Below are 20,522 nucleotides of genomic sequence, written 5' to 3'. Positions count from 1 at the left end.
ACATCTTTTCTTTTATGTCTATGTACAGTATTAGGACATCTTCCTGTGAGTTGTTGGTAGTTCTACAGACAACAGTGTTGATAGTCATTTCAAACTAACTACTTGTTCTTAATCTTTAATGTATAAAGAGATCATGAGATATATTTTTAAAAACATGAAAGGAACCAATGTTACTGTGATAAAAAGTTGGAAATATGATTGGTACTGCACAAAACCTTAAAGCAGATATTTATGTCCAAGTACAAGTAGTCCTTGACATATGACCACAGTTGAGCCCAACTGAGTGAATCTGGCTTCCCTATTGACTTTGTCATAGGTTTGCAAAAGGTAATCACAAAATGTTATTATACCAGTATTTCACAACTTTTATCTAGTACAGGTAGTCTGCAACTTACAACAATTCATTTAGTGACTGTTTGAAGTTACAACTGCACTGCAAAAATGATTTTTCATTTTTCATACTTACAACTGTTGCAACATCCTCACGGTCATGTGATCATGGATGCTTGGCAACTGGTTCATACTTATGATGGCTGCAGTGTCCTGGGGTCATATGATCACCTTTTGTGACCTTCCGACAAGCAAAATCAGTGGGGAAACCAGGTTCACTTAACAACCATGTTACTAACTTAAAACTGCAATGATTCACTTAACAGCCCTGCCCAAGCTACTCGATGTCCTCTCAGGGTTGGTGGTTGAATTCCCAAAACTCATGGTCTTGGGCGACTTTAACCTACCGTCCCTGGGAGGATTGTCCGAACTAGCTCGGGAGTTCATGGCTTCCATGGCGGCCATGGACCTTTCGCAAATAATTTCTGGTCCGACTCATGAGGGAGGCCACACCCCCGACTTGGTGTTCTTGTCTGGACGGTGGCGTGATGATATCGGTGGGGGTGCCACGACCGTTACGCCCGTCATGGACCGATCACCTCCTGCGGCTAGACTTCCCCTTTGCCACCCCCCGCCGTGGGTGCACAGTGCCAACCAGATGGTACCGCCCTAGGCGCCTAATGGACCCTGATAGGTTCCAGGCAGCGCTTGGGAACCCACATGCACTCCCTGCTCACAGCTCGGTGGACGCCTTAGTGGAAGCCTGGGAAAGGGCAGCCACGGAGGCTCTGGACCGAGTTGTACCCCTGCGGCCCCTGACCCGGCGCAGATCCCAGCGAGCCCCATGGTTCACCGCGGAGCTCTGGGAGATGAAGCGTCGGAGACGGGGCCTAGAGAGCCGTTGGAGATCCAGTCGATCCGAATCTGACCGATTGCGACTAAGAATCCTCACCAGGTCTTATCTCGCAGCGATAAGGGTGGCGAAATCCAACTACTTTTCCACCCTCATCGCGTCCGCAGATAATCGCCCGGCTGCCTTGTTCAGAGTGACTCGCTCCCTACTGAACCAAGAGGTGAGGGAGGAAGCCTTACAGGGTCGAGCCGAGGAATTCGGTCAATATCTGTTGGATAAAATCGCTCGGATTCGAACCGGCCTGGACTCCAACTGGGCAGAGTTGGAGGAACAGGACATGGACAGTCTTGTCGACGTCACCTGGGAGGAATTTGATCCTGTGACTCCGAAGGAAGTGGACAGGATTATGAGGAGGTTGAGCTCCTCCACATGCTTACTGGACCCGTGCCCTTCCTGGCTGGCTTATGCAGCTCGAGAGGGCACACGAGGCTGGTTTCTGGCGGTCATCTCTGCTTCTCTGAGTGAGGGTCACTTCCCCACCGCCTTGAAGGAGGCGGTGGTGAGACCTCTCCTCAAGAAGCCCACCTTGGACCCAACCTCATTGAATAACTTTCGTCCAGTCTCCAACCTTCGCTTCCTTACGAAGGTTGTTGAGAGCGTGGTGGCGCATCAACTTCCTCAGGTCCTGGATGAAGCGGTTTATCTAGACCCGTGCCAATCGGGCTTCAGGCCGGGCTACAGCACGGAGACGGCATTGGTCGCTCTGATGAATGATCTCTGGAGAGCCCGGGACAGGGGCCATTCCTCTGTCCTAGTCTTATTAGACCTTTCAGCGGCTTTCGATACCATCGAACATGGTATCTTGCTGCGGCGCCTCAGGGGACTGGGAGTGGGAGGCACGGTTCTGCGGTGGTTCTCCTCTTTTCTCCAGGGTCGCTCGTAGTCGGTGCTGGCAGGGGGACAGAGGTCGACCCCGAGGCCTCTCGTTTGCGGAGTCCCTCAGGGGTCGGTCCTCTCGCCTCTCCTGTTCAACATCTACATGAAACCGCTGGGTGAGATCATTCGTGGTTTTGGAGTAGGGTACCATCAGTATGCTGATGACACCCAGCTTTTCATCTCAACAGCATCAGTGATGCCCTCGACGTGATGTCCCGCTGCCTGAAAGCGGTCCGGGAATGGATGGGGAGGAACAGGCTTCAACTCAACCCGGACAAGACTGAATGGCTGTACGTACCAGCAAGCCAGGATACTCAGATCATTCCATCCCTTAACATCGGGGATGAGTTATTACCCCCTGTTGATAGGGCCCGCAACCTGGGTGTCCTCCTAGACTCGCAGCTATCCCTGGAAGATCACATAGGAGCTGTGACCAAGGGGGCCTTCTCCCGGGTTCGACTGGTGCGCCAACTACGACCTTATCTGGACCTGGATGCCTTACGTACAGTCACCCATGCACTTGTGACCTCTCGCCTAGACTACTGTAACGCTCTCTACATGGGGCTGCCCTTGAGAGCCACTCGGAAGCTTCAACTGGTGCAAAGTGCAGCTGCACGGACACTTTTGGGGGCCTCCCGATACTCCCATATTACACCTCTCCTCCGTGAGCTGCACTGGCTTCCGGTTGCCTTCCGAGTGAAATTCAAGGTGCTAACAATGACATACAAAGCCCTACATGGCATGGGTCCGGACTACCTACGGAAGCACCTTCTGCCAACGTCAACACCCCTCCGTCCTGTGCGCTCCCACAGAGAGGGCCTCCTCAGGGTGCCACCGCTCAAGGAATGTCGGCTGGTGGCCCCCAAGGGGAGGGCATTCTCAGTGGGTGCGCCAGCCCTCTGGAACTGCTTGCCTACCGAAATCCGGGTGGCCCCCGACCTCCGCACCTTCCGGCGCGATTTAAAAACTTACCTGTTCCAGCAGTCCGGCCTGGCCTGATAGCTCTTGGGATCTCAGTTGTTTTTACTATTGTTTTTCACTATTGTTCAATCTGTATACCTACCTTACTCTGTACACTGCCCCGAGTCCCTCGGGAGAAGGGCGGTATATAAGAACAAGAACAAATAAATAAACAACTGTGGCAAGAAAAGTTGTAAAATGAGGTAAAACTCACTTAACAAATGTCTGAGCAACATAAATTTTGGGCTCAATTGTAGTCAGTCGAGGACTACGTGTACAATGCCTATCTAAACTGTATTACCTATCTTTCAATTAGCAACATACTACTGGGGACTGAAGTTAGCCAATTGTACAGGCAAATCTGTTACAGTATATATTTCTTTTAGCAACAGTTTGCTTTGTTCCAAACACTCAAGATTCAGAGGAATAAAATTCTTTTCTGTTATTTTTTTTTTTTTTTGCCGGCTCCAAAGATGGCGGACGCGCTGGGGAGAGCTCCGTAGCCCCCAACAGTAAGGCGTCCCCCCAGGAGCCCCCCAGGGATGTCAATGGACCCCTGGGGTGGGGCCAGAATTTCGGGCAGATGAGCTGGGCAATTATGCCGCCCGCTGCCTCCCAAAACAGCTGCAGGGGTGCCGGGACATTCCCGCCCCGCCGCCTGGGCCGTTGGCAACCGTTATAAACGGGGCCAGCACCTCCGCCCTGCCTCTACTGCTTGTCAAACTGCTGGGCAAGGGCGGCGCCTCCGCGGATCAGCTGTGCGGCGGAGGCCCCGGCGGCAAGAATGGCAGCGGCTGCGGCGATGACTTTCAAGCCCCCAGGCTGGTCGTTGATCCAGGGAGCCTGGCAACGGCGGTGGCGGTGGCGGCGGGGCGTCTCCAGGCCCGCCCCTGGCCATCCAGGAGGGGCCGGAGGCTCTGCTCTGCCCCGGCCCCCTGACCGGCTCCCGGGTGACGGCGGCGTCTCCGGGCTATCAGCGGAGACGCCGCGGACCAGCTGGCCCAGCTGGGTGGCGGAGGCGGAGGCTTCTTCGGTGGCGCCGGAGGTGAGAGACCCGCCCCTGGACCACGACAGCCATCGCAGCCATCCAGGAGGGGCCGGAGGCTCTGCTCTGCCCCGGCCCCCTGACCGGCTCCCGGGTGACGGCGGCGTCTCCGGGCTATCAGCGGAGACGCCGCGGACCAGCTGGCCCAGCTGGGTGGCGGAGGCGGAGGCTTCTTCGGTGGCGCCGGAGGTGAGAGACCCGCCCCTGGACCACGACAGCCATCGCAGCCATCCAGGAGGGGCCGGAGGCTCTGCTCTGCCCCGGCCCCCTGACCGGCTCCCGGGTGACGGCGGCGTCTCCGGGCTATCAGCGGAGACGCCGCGGACCAGCTGGCCCAGCTGGGTGGCGGAGGCGGAGGCTTCTTCGGTGGCGCCGGAGGTGAGAGACCCGCCCCTGGACCAAGACAGCCATCGCAGCCATCCTGGAGGGGCCGGAGGCTCTGCTCTGCCCCGGCCCCCTGACCGGCTCTCGGGGACGGCGGCATCTCCGGACTATCGACGGAGACGCCGTGGACCAGCTGGACCAGCTGGGTGGCGGAGGCGGCGGCATCTTCGGCGGCGTCGGCGGCGAGAGGCCCGCTCCTGGACCACGACAGCCCTGGACCACGACAGCCCTCGCAGCCATCCAGGAGGGGCCGGAGGCTCTGCTCTGCCCCTGACCGGCTCCAGGGTGGCGGCGGCATCGACGGCGACGTGGGCCACGGCAGCAGCGAAAGCTTCTCCAGGCCCCGGCCGACCACCCTCACCAGGATCCCTCGACGCCGGCAAAAATGGACACGGCGTAGCGTCTCCGGCCTGCACTCTGAGCCGTTCCCAGCCGCCCCGAATGGGTGCCAACGACTATGCCCTGTGCGACGGAAGCGGCGGCAACGAAGGCGAAGACGGCGGCGACAGCCTCTCTGGGCCTTAGACCGTTTTTGCCCAGGGGCCTCAGACAGCGGCGGTAGCGGCGGCGGCGAGGCATCTGCGGCCTACACCCCGAGCCACCTCATCGAGACACCTTGACCGGAGACGGCAACAACAGGGACATGACACCAGAGACTCCCATACCTCTGGGAGGCCACGCTCCGGACGGTCCCCAACCAATAGGGGCCATGGAGCTGCGGCCGGGAACAACGCCCAGAGGATCAGGGAGGGAACTGTTTGGTCGGCTGAACCACCAGAGCTGACGCCAATTAGTGGATCCCTCCATCCTGCCTTCTGCCCACTCTCCACCATCCTTGCCCATTCTCTCCCCACAGGACATAACGGGCCTGGGTGCTAGCCACGGTGGCAGAGTGGCTGGGCCTTACACCTGCAACCCCATAGAGGTGAGAGCTCTATGGGGTATGCTTCACCCAGAGTACGTTCTGGACCACCTCCGGAAGCAGAGACACAACCCATCGTGAGAGGATGAGGAGTGGCCTGCTTCTGGGGGTTCGCCCGGCCAAGTGGCAGTGGCAGGGCGACGATCCAGAAACGCACCTACCCGACTCGACCCTCCTGCAAATTTCACCATCCAGGGGACAGCCTTCCCAGAACCACCTGTGACTATGCTCGTTCAATACTCTAGCACAGTACTGCACGCCCTCAGGGGTTCCCCACTCTCCTGGGTGCGACCCGCCTGCATCACATCCAATCTTGATGACGGTCCCAATCACTGGGCCTCTGAGAGATGGCCGGGCAGGGTCAGGGGCCACCAGCATAAGCCCAACAAGAGGCCCCTGATTAGGTTCTTAGTTAAGTTTTTTGTGGGGTTAGGGAGGGGGGAGGGAGAAGACTATGGTTGCGCGGGAAAGGCACGCCTTCCAGCCACCATAACGCATGCCAGGCCCACGGCCGTTCGCGACGGCGTACAACGAGGACCAGTCGCCGATAACACCCAGTGGCGTACTGACAAACGTCCCATCCCTAGGATGGTGGGGAATGGCAGAAGGTGCACAGACAGAGGGCCGTATCGTCACCGGGAGTGTCATCTCCGCTCTGTACAAGCGGTGAGACGCTCCGACCCTCTGTTCTCCCCCGGAGGACCCGGGAGCAAAGGTGCGCACCCTCCCATGCTAAGGCTGGTCTACCTGAATGCAAGGTCCGTAGCTAACAAAGCTCACCTCATTCGTGACCTAGTGGAGAGTGAGCATGCGGACCTGGCCTGCATCACGGAAACCTGGCTGGGCCCAGAGGGGGGTGTTCCTCTGGTTGACCTCTGCCCGCCAGGTTTCCAGGTACTGCACCAGCCCCGGGCTCATGGGAGGGGCGGGGGAGTGGCAGTTATCATCAGGGAATCCCTTAGCCCGCGAGAGACCACCGTCCCTCAGATGGTCGGGTGTGAGTCTCTCCTACTGAGATACGGCCCAGGGGCGCAGTTGGGCCTGCTGCTGGCGTACCTACCACCTAATCGTGCAGCGGCGGCCCTACCCGAGCTACTCGATGTCCTCTCAGGGTTGGTGGTTGAATTCCCAAGACTCATGGTCTTGGGCGACTTTAATCTACCATCCCTGGGAGGATCGTCCGAACTGGCTTGGGAGTTCATGGCTTCCATGGCGGCCATGGACCTGTTGCATATAATTTCTGGGCCGACTCATGAGAGAGGCCACAACCCAGACTTGGTGTTCTTGTCTGGACGGTGGCGTGATGATATCGGTGGGGGTGCCACAACTGTTACGCCCCTGTCATGGACCGATCACCACCTCCTGCGGCTAGACTTCCCCCTTGCCACCCCCCACCGTGGGTGCACGGTGCCAGTCAGATGGTACCGCCCTAGGCGCCTAATGGACCCTGATAAGTTCCAGGCAGCGCTTAGGGACACGCATGCACCCCCTGCTCACAGCTCGGCGGATGCCTTAGTGGAAGCCTGGGAAAAGGCAGCCACGGAGGCTCTGGACCGAGTTGTACCCTTGCGGCCTCTGACCCGGCGCAGATCCCAGCGAGCCCCATGGTTCACCGAGGAGCTCCGGGAGATGAAGCGTCGGAGACGGGGCCTAGAGAGCCGTTGGAGATCCAGTCGATCCGAATCCGACCGATTGCGACTAAGAATCCTCACCAGGTCTTATCTCGCTGCGATAAGGGTGGCAAAATCAAACTACTTTTCCACCCTCATCGCGTCCGCAGATAACCGCCCGGCTGCCTTGTTCAGGGTGACTCGCTCCCTATTAAACCAAGAGGTGAGGGAGGAACCCTTGCAGGGTCGAGCCGAGGAATTTGGTCAATATCTGCTGGATAAAATTGCTCGGATTCGAACTGGCCTGGACTCCAACTGGGCTGAGATGGAAGAACAAGACATGGACAGTCTTGTCGACGTCATCTGGGAAGAATTTGATCCTGTAACTCCTAAGGAAGTGGACAGGATTATGAGAAGGTTGAGCTCCTCCACATGCTTACTGGACCCGTGCCCTTCCTGGCTGGCCTATGCAGCTCGAGAGGGGACACGAGGCTGGTTCCTAGCGGTCATCTCTGCTTCTCTGAGTGAGGATCACTTCCCCACCGCCTTGAAGGAGGCGGTGGTGAGACCTCTCCTCAAGAAGCCCACCTTGGACCCATCCTCATTGAATAACTTTCGTCCAGTCTCCAATCTTCGCTTCCTGGCGAAGGTTGTTGAGAGCGTGGTGGCGCACCAACTTCCTCAGATCCTGGATGAAGCGGTTTATCTGGACCCGTACCAATCGGGTTTCAGGCCGGGCTACAGCACGGAGACGGCATTGGTCGCTCTGATGAATGATCTCTGGAGAGCCCGGGACAGGGGCCATTCCTCTGTCCTAGTCTTATTAGACCTCTCGGCGGCTTTCGATACCATCGACCATGGTATCTTGCTGCGACGCCTCAGGGGACTGGGAGTGGGAGGCACGGTTCTGCGTTGGTTCTCCTCCTTTCTCCAGGGTCGCTCGCAGTCGGTGCTGACAGGGGGACAGAGGTCGACCCCGAGGCCTCTCGCTTGCGGAGTCCCTCAGGGGTCGGTCCTCTCGCCTCTCCTGTTCAACATCTACATGAAACCGCTGGGTGAGATCATTCGCAGTTTTGGAGTAGGGTACCATCAGTATGCTGATGACACCCAGCTTTTTATCTCAACTCCAAACAATATCAGTGATGCCCTAGACGTGATGTCCCGCTGCCTGAAAGCGGTCCGGGAATGGATGGGGAGAAACAGGCTTCAACTGAACCCGGACAAGACTAAATGGCTGTACGTACCGGCAAGTCAGGATATTCAGAACGTCCCACTGCTTAACATTGGGGACAAGTTACTTCCCCCTGTTGATAGGGCCCGCAACCTGGGTGTCCTCCTAGACTCGCAGCTCTCCCTGGAAGACCACATAGGAGCTGTGACCAAGGGGGCCTTCTCCCGGGTTCGACTAGTTCGCCAACTACGGCCTTATCTGGACCTGGATTCCTTACGTACAGTCACCCATGCCCTTGTGACCTCTCGCCTAGACTATTGTAACGCTCTCTACATGGGGCTGCCCTTGAGATCCACTCGGAAGCTTCAACTGGTGCAAAGTGCGGCGGCACGGACACTCTTGGGAGCCTCCCGATACTCCCATATCACACCTCTCCTCCGTGCGCTGCACTGGCTTCCGGTTGCCTTCCGTGTGAAGTTCAAGGTGCTAACAATGACATACAAAGCCCTACATGGCTTGGGTCCGGACTACCTACGGGAGCACCTTCTGCCAATGTCAGCACCCCACCGTCCTGTGCGCTCCCACAGAGAGGGCCTCCTCAGGGTGCCACCGCTCAAGGAATGTCGGCTGGTGGCCCCCAGGGGGAGGGCATTCTCAGTGGGTGCGCCAGCCCTCTGGAACAGCTTACCAACCGAAATCCGGATGGCCCCTGACCTCCGTACCTTCCGTCGCGACTTAAAAACTTTCCTGTTCCAGCAGTCCGGCCTGGCATGATAGCGTTAATTGGGGTCCCAGTTTGTTTTCATTAGTGTTTCTTATTATTTTTATTGTTCAATCTGTATACATTCCTTCCTCTGTACACCGCCCCGAGTCCCTCGGGAGAAGGGCGGTTTATAAAAACTAATAAATAAATAAATAAATAAATAAATAAATATTATCTGAGAAAGGATTGGACGTTTATATGCATGTATTAAGTAAGAATGAAATGCCAGTCAGCTTGGAATTTCCTGTTAGTCTGACTTACATTCCAACTATTACTTAAGTTCAACTTCTGACTGCACCGTGCAATGGCAGACAAACTATTTTTACTTTTTCCTTACCACAACTATTTATACAGAAAAATATGCCATATTTTTCATACAAAAAATAAAAAGGACAAAAACATTTCCTAAAGTTGAAAAATACCAGGGATTTCTTTGACTCAATTCCCCATTTTTCCATTTTATATTGCTATCCTCAAATAACTTATTACCATCATCAGAGTGCCTTGATTTCAAGTAAGCATTTTACTTTAAAAGAAAATCCATCAATACACATTATACAACAATATATTTACAACAGCATATATATGAAGGTAAAAAATCAAGACCACAGAAACCAAATAAAGTGTGATATAGGACAGGGGTGTCAAACTCAATTTCATTGAGGGCCGTATCAGCACTGCGGTTGCCGTCAGGGGGCCGGGTGGGTATTGCCAGGGTGGGCGTGGCCTACTGGGTGGGCGTGGCTAGAGTGTGTATGGCCTACTGGGTGGGCGTGGCCAGCTCTACATTGTTCGCATCAAGAGTGCCTATGGGGGCCTGGGCAGGAGTGGGACAGATCTGAGGGTCTCTGGCAGAAGGAGGGTCTCTGGGCCAGGGCCAAGGCAGTGGGGGCCGTTCCCTCACTGTTTCCAGGATGGCTTCGCGGGCCACATGAAACCACTTTGCGGGCCGGATCTGGCCCCCGGGCCTTGTGTTTGACATGTCTGAAATAAGGTGTGATATAGGAGAACATTCTCTCCATCATTTTTAAATATAATGACTGTAGAAATTGAATAAATAAGTAGTTAAAAGCAATCACAAAGATCCTGAGATCCAACAAGTCCATGGTACTGAAGATGGGATTTAACTTTTTCAACTCAACTAATTCAATCCGTAAGCCACCCAGAGTTGCTGGGAGGTGGCCAGCCTATAAATTTAATAAATTCCTAATTTAAAAGTAATTTTCTTGAAACTTTGTACAGTATATAAGCATTATACATGTATAGTGTTGTGTTTTACACAAGTATAACATGGAGATGTCATATACAATTTAAATTAGGAAAACAACCATAAGACAAGGTAGCCATATTACTCCAGTGCTCTTTAAATCTAAACAAGGACCCAACCTCAGTTTTAACAATATGAATTTTAGTGATGGAACTGCAACTAGACGGGTAATGTCTGAGATATTAAAAACAAAGTTAGCAAATTTTGAAACTAAGTTACCGTAATTTCTTGAGGAGGAAGATTTCATGACCCAGCAAACCTTTCCAATTTCTCCCTCTGTACTGTATATGACATTTATTTTTATTTCTTTATTTGATTTATATAGTCACCCACCTCAAACTAGTGACTTTGGACAGTGAAAAATTGTAAAAACAATTAAAACATAGTACAAAAAGAAATTAAATACAAATAGCAGCCAAGAGATATAGAATCTTATCTATAATAAGAAATGTAAAACATGTTAGACAAAATAAACATACAGTGCATTCAGAAAGTATTCAGACACCCTTCATTTTTGTCAATTTTGTTATGCTGCAGCCTGATTCTACAGTTGTTGAAAATCATTTTTTTCCTCATTAATCTATATTTAATACCCCATAATGACAAAGTGAAAAAAGAATTTTAAAAATGTCTGTAAATTTCATGTGTTTTGCACTGAGAGGCTTCCGTCTAGACCAGGGGTAGGCAACCTCGGCTCTTTTATGACTCATGGACTTCAACTCCCAGAATTCCCAAGTCAGCTATGCTGACTCAGGAATTCTGGGAGTTGAAGTCCATGAGTCATAAAAGAGCCGAGGTTGCCTACCCCTGGTCTAGACTCTAGCCCCTCTGCCATAAATCCCAGATTTGTGGAGGGCTGCAGTGATGGTTATCCTTCCAGAACTCTGTCCCATCTCCACACATGATGTCTGGAGCTCAGTCAGAGTGACCATTGGGTTCTTGGTCACCTCTCTTATTAAGACCTTTCTCCCCCAATTGCTCAGTTTGACTGGGTGACCAGTTCTTGGAAGAGTCCTAGTCCATAATTCCATTTGAGAATTATGGAGGCCACTGTGGTCTTAGGAAACTTCAGTGCAGCAGAAATTTTATTGTAGCCTTCCCCAGATCTGTGCCTTGCAATAATCCTGTCTCTGAGCTCTGCAGGCAGTTCCTTTGACCTCATTGCTTTTGCTCTGCTACAGTATGCATTGTCAGCTGTGAGGCCTTCTACAGAGAGATATGTGCCTTTCCAAATCATGTCCAATCAATTTACCACAGTCGAAACATTTTTTATTTTATTTATTTTAATTCCATTTATATCCCGCCCTTCTCCGAAGACTCAGGGCGGCTTACAAGCTTAGCAGTAGCCTTCATTCTATGTATATGCCTGCTTATTAGGGCTTTCACACACACCCCAGCGGCATTATTACAAAGTCAGCTTAATTGCCCCCAACAATCTGGGTCCTCATTTTACCTACCTCGGAAGGATGGAAGGCTGAGTCAACCTTGAGCCTGGTGGGATGCGAACCTGCACTAATTGCAAGCAGCTGGTGTTACTTAAGGAGGCATTAGCCCACTGCTCCACCAAGGCTCTTAATGTCAGCATGTCAGCAACTATCAAGAGAACTGGAAGGCATTTGAGCTAAATTTCAAGTGTTGTTGCAAAGCACGGGTTTCAAACTTGCCACATCATGTGATGTGTCACGACGTATTGCAACTTTTTTCGCATTTCTGGAGCTGGGGTGGGCGCAGCCTCCACATGATGCAACCAGCCTGTAGGCCAACAGTTTGACACCCCTGTTGCAAAGGGTCTGAATACTTATGCCAATATGATATTTCAGTTCTTTCTTTTTAATAAATGTACAGACATTTCTAAAATTCTGTTTTCACTTTGTCATTATGAGGATAAATATGGATTTAGTATGGGAAAGCAAGGACATTAGCCAGACAACTAAATGCAGATTAATCCATACTATTGTATTCCCCATAGGTCTCTTTGGTTGCAAAAGCAGGAGTATGAAAAAACTAGACAGGAGAAACACTGATTTGTTCAAGTTGTGCTGTTGAAGAAGATACCTATGCATTCCTTGGACAGCAAAGATGACAAACAACCAAGTACTAGAGCATATGAAACTAGACATATTGCTGGAAGGCAAAATCACAAAATCCTGCCTTATTTTGGCCATGCACTGAAAGTCACTGGAAAAGGCAGTTATCCAGAATGGTCAGTGGTAAAAGGAAAAAGGGCTATCAAAAAATATGATGGCTAGACACTATCAAAGCCAAGGCCAGTTAGAGTAGAAAACTACTAAAAAAAAGCTGTACAAAATCAGAAAAGGTGGAAAGAGTTGGTCCACAGAATCACTGAGAATCAGATACGATTGAACAGATAGCATCATCATCATTAGTGAGATTCAAGGTGTTGGTAATGACTTACAAAGCCCTACATGGCATGGGTCCGGATTACCTACGGCAACACCTGCGGCCGGCGTCAACTTCCCTCCGTCCAGTGCGCTCCCACAGAGTGGGCCTCCTCAGGGTGCCTCCGATCAAAGAATGCCGATTGGTGGCCCCCAGGGGGAGGGCGTTCTCTGTGGGCGCGCCAGACCTGTGGAACCGCTTGCCGGTTGAGCTCCGGATGGCCCCCGACCTTTGCTCCTTCCGGCGCGATCTAAAAACGTATTTATTTGAGCAATCTGACCTGGTTTGATGGGTTAGGGTTGGGGTTTTAATATGTTTTTAATTATTGTTTTAAATTTTAAATTTGGGCATTATATTTAATCGTTTTTTAACTTTTGTATTCTGTTTTTATATTTATTGCCCTGTACACCGCCCTGAGTCCTTCGGGAGAAGGGCGGTATAAAAATATAATAAATGAATAATAAATAAATAAATTATAATCTATAAACATTCTTGAGGATTATTTATGAAAATATATCTGCCTAGTTCTTGTCTCATCCACAACTTATGAGAGCTACAGGAACCCATAAAAAGCAATATATGAATAGTCATCCATTTATGACTAGTCACTTAGCAACCGTTTGAAGTTATAATGGACCTATCTTGGGGCTACTTACAACCCAGATTTAAAGTTCTAATGGTCCTGTGTCTGAACTTCAAGTGTTTGGCAGCACAATCGTATTTATGGCCTTTTGCAGCATCCTGCGGCCACATGACACTGAGCTTCTGACAAAGGCAAACTAACTGTGCCTGCATTTACCATCTAATCTTATTCAGAAACCAGACACTTCCCTTTTTCAAAATTACAGTTTAAAATATTTTTCCTACATCTGTTTCTCTAAAACCTCTACCTTCACAATAGTCTATATTTCATTTATTATTATAGTTAATAAAATGAAATGTTAATGAATCTCTGGGTAGCCCAAAACTGTTTCTTACAGATATTACATGTCTATACAGTTTAAATTGGCAAAAGTTACAGTTGCAAGAAAAAGTATGTGAACCCTTTGGGATTACGTGGTTTTTTGCATGAATTGGCCATAAAATGCGCTCTAAACGTCATGTAAGTCACAACAATAGAAAAACACAGTCTGCTTAAAATAATACTACACAAACATTAGCTGTTGTCATGTTTTCATTGAACATAAGATGGAAACATTCACAGTGCAGGGTGGAAAAAGTATGTGAACCCATAGCCTAATGACTTCTCCAAGAGCTAATTGGAGCCAGGAGTGAGCCAACCTTGACTCCAATCAGTGTGATGATATTGGATGTGTTGCTGACAGCTGTCCTGCCCTTTAAAAACACACACCTGTTTTGGGTTTACTGGTCTCAAGAAGCACTGTCTGATGTGAACCATGCCTCGCAGAAAAGAGCTCTCAGAAGACCTACGATCAAGAATTGTTGACTTGCATGAAGCTGGAAAGGGTTACAAAAGTATCTCCAAAAGCCTTGATGTTCATGTGTCCATGGTAAGACAGACTGTCTACAAATGGAGAAAGTTTAGCACTGTTGCTACTCTCCCTAGGCGTGGTCGTCCTGTACAAATGACTGCAAGAGCACAGCACATAATGCTTAATGAGGTAAAGAAGAATCCTAGAGTGTCAGCTAAAGACCTACAGAAATCTCTGGCACATGCTAACATTTTTGTTGACACATCTACAATAAAGAAAACATTAAACAAGAATGGAGTACATGGGAGGACACCACGGAGGAAGCCATTGCTGTCCAAAATAAATATTGCAGCATATTTGAAGTTTTCAAAAGAGCACCTGGATGTTTCACAGCACTACTGGCAAAATATACTGTGGACAGATGAAACCAAAATTGAGTTGTTTGGGAAAAACACACAACACTACGTGTGGAGAAAAAAAGGCACAGCACACCAACATCAAAACCTCATCCCCACTGTAAAACATGGCGGAGGGAGCATCATGGTTTGGGGCTGCTTTGCTGCCTCAGGGCCTGGAGGAATTGTTGTCATTGATGGGAAAATGAATTCCAGAGTTTATCAGGACATTTTGCAGGAAAACGTACGACCATCTGTCCGCCAACTGAAGCTCCACAGAGGATGGGTCATGCAACAGGACAATGACCCAAAGCATACAAGTAATTCAACAAAACAATGGCTTCAACAGAACAGAATACGCCTTCTGGAGTGGCCCAGTCAGAGTCCTGACCTCAGCCCAATTGAAATGCTGTGGCATGACCTTAAGAGAGTGATTCACACCAGACATCCCAAGAATATTGCTACACTGAAACAGTTTTGTGAAGAGGAATGGTCCAAAATTACTCCAGATCGTTGTGCAGGTCTGATTTGCAACTACAGGAAACATTCGGTTGAGGTTATTGCTGCCAAATGAGGGTCAACCAGTTATTAAGTCCAAAGTTTCACATACTTTTTCCACCCTGCACTGTGAATGTTTCCATCTTATGTTCAATTAAAACATGACAACAGCTAATGTTTGTGTAGTATTATTTTAAGCAGACTGTGTTTTTCTATTGTTGTGACTTACATGACGTTTAGAGTGCATTTTATGGCCAATTCATGCAAAAAAACCCACATAATCCCAAAGGGTTCACATACTTTTTCTTGCAACTGTATATGAATATGCTTTTCTTGACTCTTTTGTGGTTTTGCCCACATTCTTGTATAATAAGTACTGGCAAGAAAATATAAGTTGCTGGCCATCCCAATGTTTTACCAAGCACCACTTCAAGGCATGGTGGGTTGAAAAACATAATGTATTTGTCAGATAGCAAATAAACGTTTGGGGAACGGCTGCCACAAACACTGAAAAGCAGAAATAAATATCTGGACTATAGTTCAAAAATCCAAGCAGTACCTAATAATAAGGCTGATTTAAAAACAAGAAAATTGGCAATTGAGTAGGAATGTCAAACAGCAATCAAAACAGTCATTTTTTCCAACCCTTATGACTGTTTTAACCACAAGAAGTCATGTCTGACAATAGAAAATGCTGGCACTTTCAATTTCAGCAACTTGCAAAAACAAAACGAAAAAAAACTTTACCCCAAACCTTTGTCCTTTCCTCATAGGCAAAACAAACATTCTCCATTATTGTTGTATAAACAATTAACTAATATTTAAGCAATCAAGCCTATCATAATGCATTTGAAGAATATGAACTTTCCAGAACCTTTTTCATAGCACTATAGAAATGTTCCTTCAAAACTTTGCAATGGCATCAACTACACTGAAGTTTGATTATTTATGCCAGTTGAGAATTTATGCCTAAGATTTGTAACTTGATAGTCAGAAATTGGCTTTGTGTATCCACAAAATTGTTTCTTCACCAGCCCAGCCCAATACTGTGTTACCATTTCTATGAAACAGAACAAAACTAAGTTTAAAAGTTTGCATACCACAATTTATAAAAATCACATTAAGGAAAAATAAATCTAAGATATCATTCAATTTGTAATGTAATCAAGAACAATGCAAAATTTCAATTAAAATTGAATTGATTTACTCTAGTTCAGACATGTCAAACACAAGGCCCGGGGGCCAGATCCGGCCCGCAAAGTGGTTTCATGTGGCCCGCGAAGCCATCCTGGAAACAGTGAGGGAACGGCCCCCACTGCCTTGGCCCTGGCCCAGAGACCCTCCTTTTGCCAGAGACCCTCAGATCTGTCCCACTCCTGTCCAGGCCCCCATAGGCAACCTTGATGCGAACGATGTAGAGCTGGCCACGCCCACCCAGTAGGCCATATGCACTCTAGCCACACCAACCCAGTAGGCCACGCCCACCCTGGCCATACCCACCCGGCCCCGAGGGAAACTGCAATGCTGATGCGGCCCTCAATGAAATTGAGTTTGACACCCCTGCTCTAGTTGGATCTATCCTTACTTCACTAGAAGAGTATTCGTGGTATATTTAATGTTGCAACAAAAACTACAAATGTCTTACCTTGTTCCACCAGCCCAGAATTCTTCAAAGGAAATCCTATTATGGTTGATAAATGGAATTTGCAGTGATATCATATTTCTAACTATTAAATTTTGGAGGGGAACATATTTCACCTCTTATACCTGGGACTGGAAATGAATCTATTTTTGGAAATTTTTATTTCCCAACAGATTTTATGTTGTTTTCTACTATTATTGGGTCCCCTTTGCGCTCCCCACAAAATAATTGCTTCTTATGAAAGTCAGCTCTTTGCAACCTGATGCGTGTATTTTCTTTACTTACCCAGATTATCCTCCTTTCATCTAGACCAGAGGTGGGGAAATATGGCCCCTTTATGACTTATGGCCTTCAACTCCCAGAATTCCTGAACTGGGATGGTTCCCCACCCCTGATCTAGATTAAAAATACAACATGCAAAGTTGAGAGATAAACTAAGAAAGAGGGTTTCCCAATACATCAGTATTTCAAATATCCTATTAACCTTTGAAACTATCAATGTCTAAAGGAATAAATATTTATTTTATTTAAAAGACTAGTAAGACAACTTTCTTAGAAACTATACATACACATGCATGTACGTGCACACACATCAAGCAAAAGATAAAAACAGAAAATAATAAGAATAGAAACCTGGCATCACAGCCAATTTCCATCAATACACTTAGCACTAATATCTTCAGGCTCCAAGTCACCCTGTCTGAGTACTTGGGGAAGAATCAGGCTTCATAGTTTTCTGGAAGGTCAAGAGAGTGAGTGGCTGCCAAATCATAAGGGGAAGAGTTCCATAGAGCAAAGGCTGCCGTGGAAAAAGCATGCTTCATGTCCCACTAGATGGGAAAAATTGTGGAATGGGACCTGGAGCACTACTACTCCATTGGAACTGTCGAAACAAGCAGAAACCATCAGGGAGTTTTTCAAATAACCTAGCACCATGCCGTGTAGAGCTTTAAAGATGATAACCAGAAACACTGCAATTCTGTACCAGTTATTAACTTCCAGGTGGTCTTCAAGGGCAGCCCCATAGACAGCATGCTACACAGTTAGCCAAGTGGCCAAGGCATGAGTGATCATGTGCAAGACTTCCTGGTCCAGAAAAGGGGACAATTGGCAGACAAGATGAATCTGTGCAAAGACTTTCTCTAGGCATGGCTACCACCTGCTCCTTGATGAGTAGTCATGTGCGTAGGAGATCTCTCCAATCCCTCAGTCCACTATCATTTCCCCCATCCAGAGTATAAAATGACACATCAGCAGGCCATGGAAAGCCAAAAACAAGCTATCGCATCTTGCCAGGGATGAACCAGAGTCCTCCTTCCCCATCCAGACCTTCACAAGTTCCAGGCAACAATATCACCTGCACAGCCCAGGGTGGAGATATATAACTGGATATTACCACCATGTAGCACTGATTCAGTAATTCTCTGCAGGGATGACATGTGGGAGTTTCTAACAGAAATATTTTTAAAGCTGTCTGTCACAAAGTATATTAGATTCTTTTTCAAAGTGGCATATTCTGCAAATGGAGTAAGTAGCTACAGTTACCTATAACAGAAATAGTGTCTCAGTGAACAGATCCTAAGTAAATGTCAAAGAGGAAACAATTTGATTTTTTGAAGAAATTCTTGGATTAGAAATATGTTTTCATAATAATTATTTTTAAAAATTCCTAGGCACCAGATCAAATTCATTTTAAATTCTTCAAAGCAGCATCTTTTTAAACAAAAAAATAGAAAACAAAAGGCACTCATTGTAAACATGCAGTATTTTGGTATACAAACATTTCTGTTTTGAAAGAACAACAGAATACAAAGAAAGACCAGGAACACTGAATTTATTTTACAGAACTATATAAATTAAAGATTGGTCCAGTTCCTTTTGTGAATAGCTACATCCCCATGGCAGCCATTTTGTGAAAGCCATGCCCTCATGACAGTTATTTTATGGCAGTGCCACTGAACTTTTTCAGAATTTGGCATTACCTATGAATTTAACAAGTGGGTTCAGTGTATAATTTTTCATTTTATAGTGACATTGATAAATATTACTTTTAGACTAGAGCCATTTTATCTTTCTGGACTGAAGCATGGAAACAAAAATCCAGAAGGCAACAAGATGTCCTCCACATGTTCTGGACTACAATTTTCAAACCCCAACTAACCAGAATGTCAGTCTTATGGAACTGTTGTTCAAAACACACAAAGTGAATAGATTGCATAAACTGCTTCAGCTATAATATTATATTTAACTCTTAGGATGAAATTCTACCAATATTAGGCCAATAGCAGAGTTGGTAAACGAGTAGTAATGTCAGCTGTTCTACGTTTAACTGAAAATAAGAATGTTCAGGAACTAGAAATTAGGAAACACAAGAAGTCAAGAAGCTGGTCATTTACAGAGAAATAAATTACTTTGTTAAAGTTGCATTTATCCCTCCCGTTCTAAATATGACCACTCTGATTAACAGAGAATCAGATGTACATCCTGAATCAAGAAGCATTTAAGTCAGTATTTTCAAACTTTTCAGCTTTAAGATGTGTGGACTTCAACTCCCAGAATTCCCCTGCCAGCATGCGGCAAAACTCTTGATTTTAAGTTAAGAGGCATTCAAAGGAAGCCGACGCGACCAAGGCCAGAGGAAAAAGCTACTTCGTAGCAGCAAAGCGGTTTCTACGAAGTAAGGCGGGCGGGCTTCAGTCCTCTCCGCGAAGTCTTTGAAGCGGGCTCTGCTGGGCTGGTCCTGCGGTCCTTCAGCACGAACGTGGCCACCGCGGTTTCTGGACCTGGAGCGCATTTAACCAGAAGCACCGAGCCTTCTCCCCAAAGTTACCGGTCCCCGGGAATGTTAACGCACGATACAGATGGAATGGGGAAATATAACCTTGAGGTCAACGCACGAGAAACGGCGTTTCCCTAACTTTCCACAAAACTGCCTTTCTCCCACCCCCACCCCCCGCACTACCTCGAGGTAGAGACATTAACCCCACCCTCGAGTTTGCCCACTCAGATGCCTTCTTCCCTCCCCTAGAGAAAGACGCCCAAACGCGGCGTCCTGCGCCCCCTTCTTACCGGCTTGAGTGTTGCTCCCTCGGGGCTCCGCAAATTGGGTGCCAGACGGAGAATGAGAGAGCTGCTGCCGGCGAAAAAGCGAAGGAAAAGGAAGAGGAGGGAGAAATCAGCTGCCGCTGCCGCCGCCGCCTTTCACTTCCTCACCAGCTGGCCCGGTCCCAGCAACTCTCGGCAACGCAGGGGGTCCCGCGCCCGCCCCCTCCCCTCCCCTCCGGCCAGCTTGTCTTCGCCTCCCGGCGCTTCGCAACGGACAATCGAGTCTCGCTGCTCCGCGGCAAAGGCGAGCCGAGCGCGTTCCGCTAACTCCCGCGGGGCATCTTTAATCGACGTGGAGGGAGGCCAGCCTGGGCGGAGGGTACCAGCTAAAACCCCGCCCGGCGTGTTTGGGTCTCCATTTCCTGCGCAGGCGCTATAACTTTCAGCCGCGTGGAAAGCCTGCCTTCGGATAACGAGCAGAGAGTGAGAGAGCGAGGAAGCATCCGTTTGCGGGGTTGGCAAACCAAGCAGCCTGGACCAAATCGTACAGCCGAGTGTTCAGGATTGCTCAGAACAGAAGAGGGCAATGCGGTCTCTTCGTATAGAAAGGTAGCATCTCAAGGGTTCAGCCTTGCTTTTCAACAAATGGGCTTGTTGGCTGTGCAAGGAAAGATGTATTCTTCTTAAACCCAAACACCAGCTCCTTATCTTCGGCTTCCAACATTTTAATAATCAAAAAACCCTATTTAATTCAAATGACCTTTATTTCCAGATGAATAGGCGTAAGAGTGCAGCCCAAATTATTTACTGAAACTGATGAACACTTGGACAACTAATTCAATCTGCTGCACTGGCAATTTTGAAAACC

At 48.5% G+C, this 20,522-nt stretch overlaps 1 protein-coding gene across 2 annotated transcripts in view; it reads right to left on the bottom strand.

The window, feature by feature from the left end:
* The window catches only part of LOC308675886 (stonin-1-like), a 30,525-nt gene extending 10,686 nt beyond the window's left edge, over nucleotides 1–19,839 (bottom strand). For both annotated transcript variants that reach the window (XM_081341501.1, XM_081341502.1), the window contains exon 1: nucleotides 19,679–19,839. The gene's annotated coding sequence lies outside the window, so the exon portion shown is untranslated. The remainder of the gene's footprint in view (nucleotides 1–19,678) is intronic.
* Between the last annotated feature and the right edge of the window lie 683 nt (nucleotides 19,840–20,522).

The sequence above is a fragment of the Vipera berus genome (genome assembly GCF_964194415.1).
Source record: "Vipera berus genome assembly, chromosome: 1".
Taxonomy (NCBI): domain Eukaryota; kingdom Metazoa; phylum Chordata; class Lepidosauria; order Squamata; family Viperidae; genus Vipera; species Vipera berus.
This window is presented reverse-complemented; position numbering and strand designations above follow the sequence as displayed.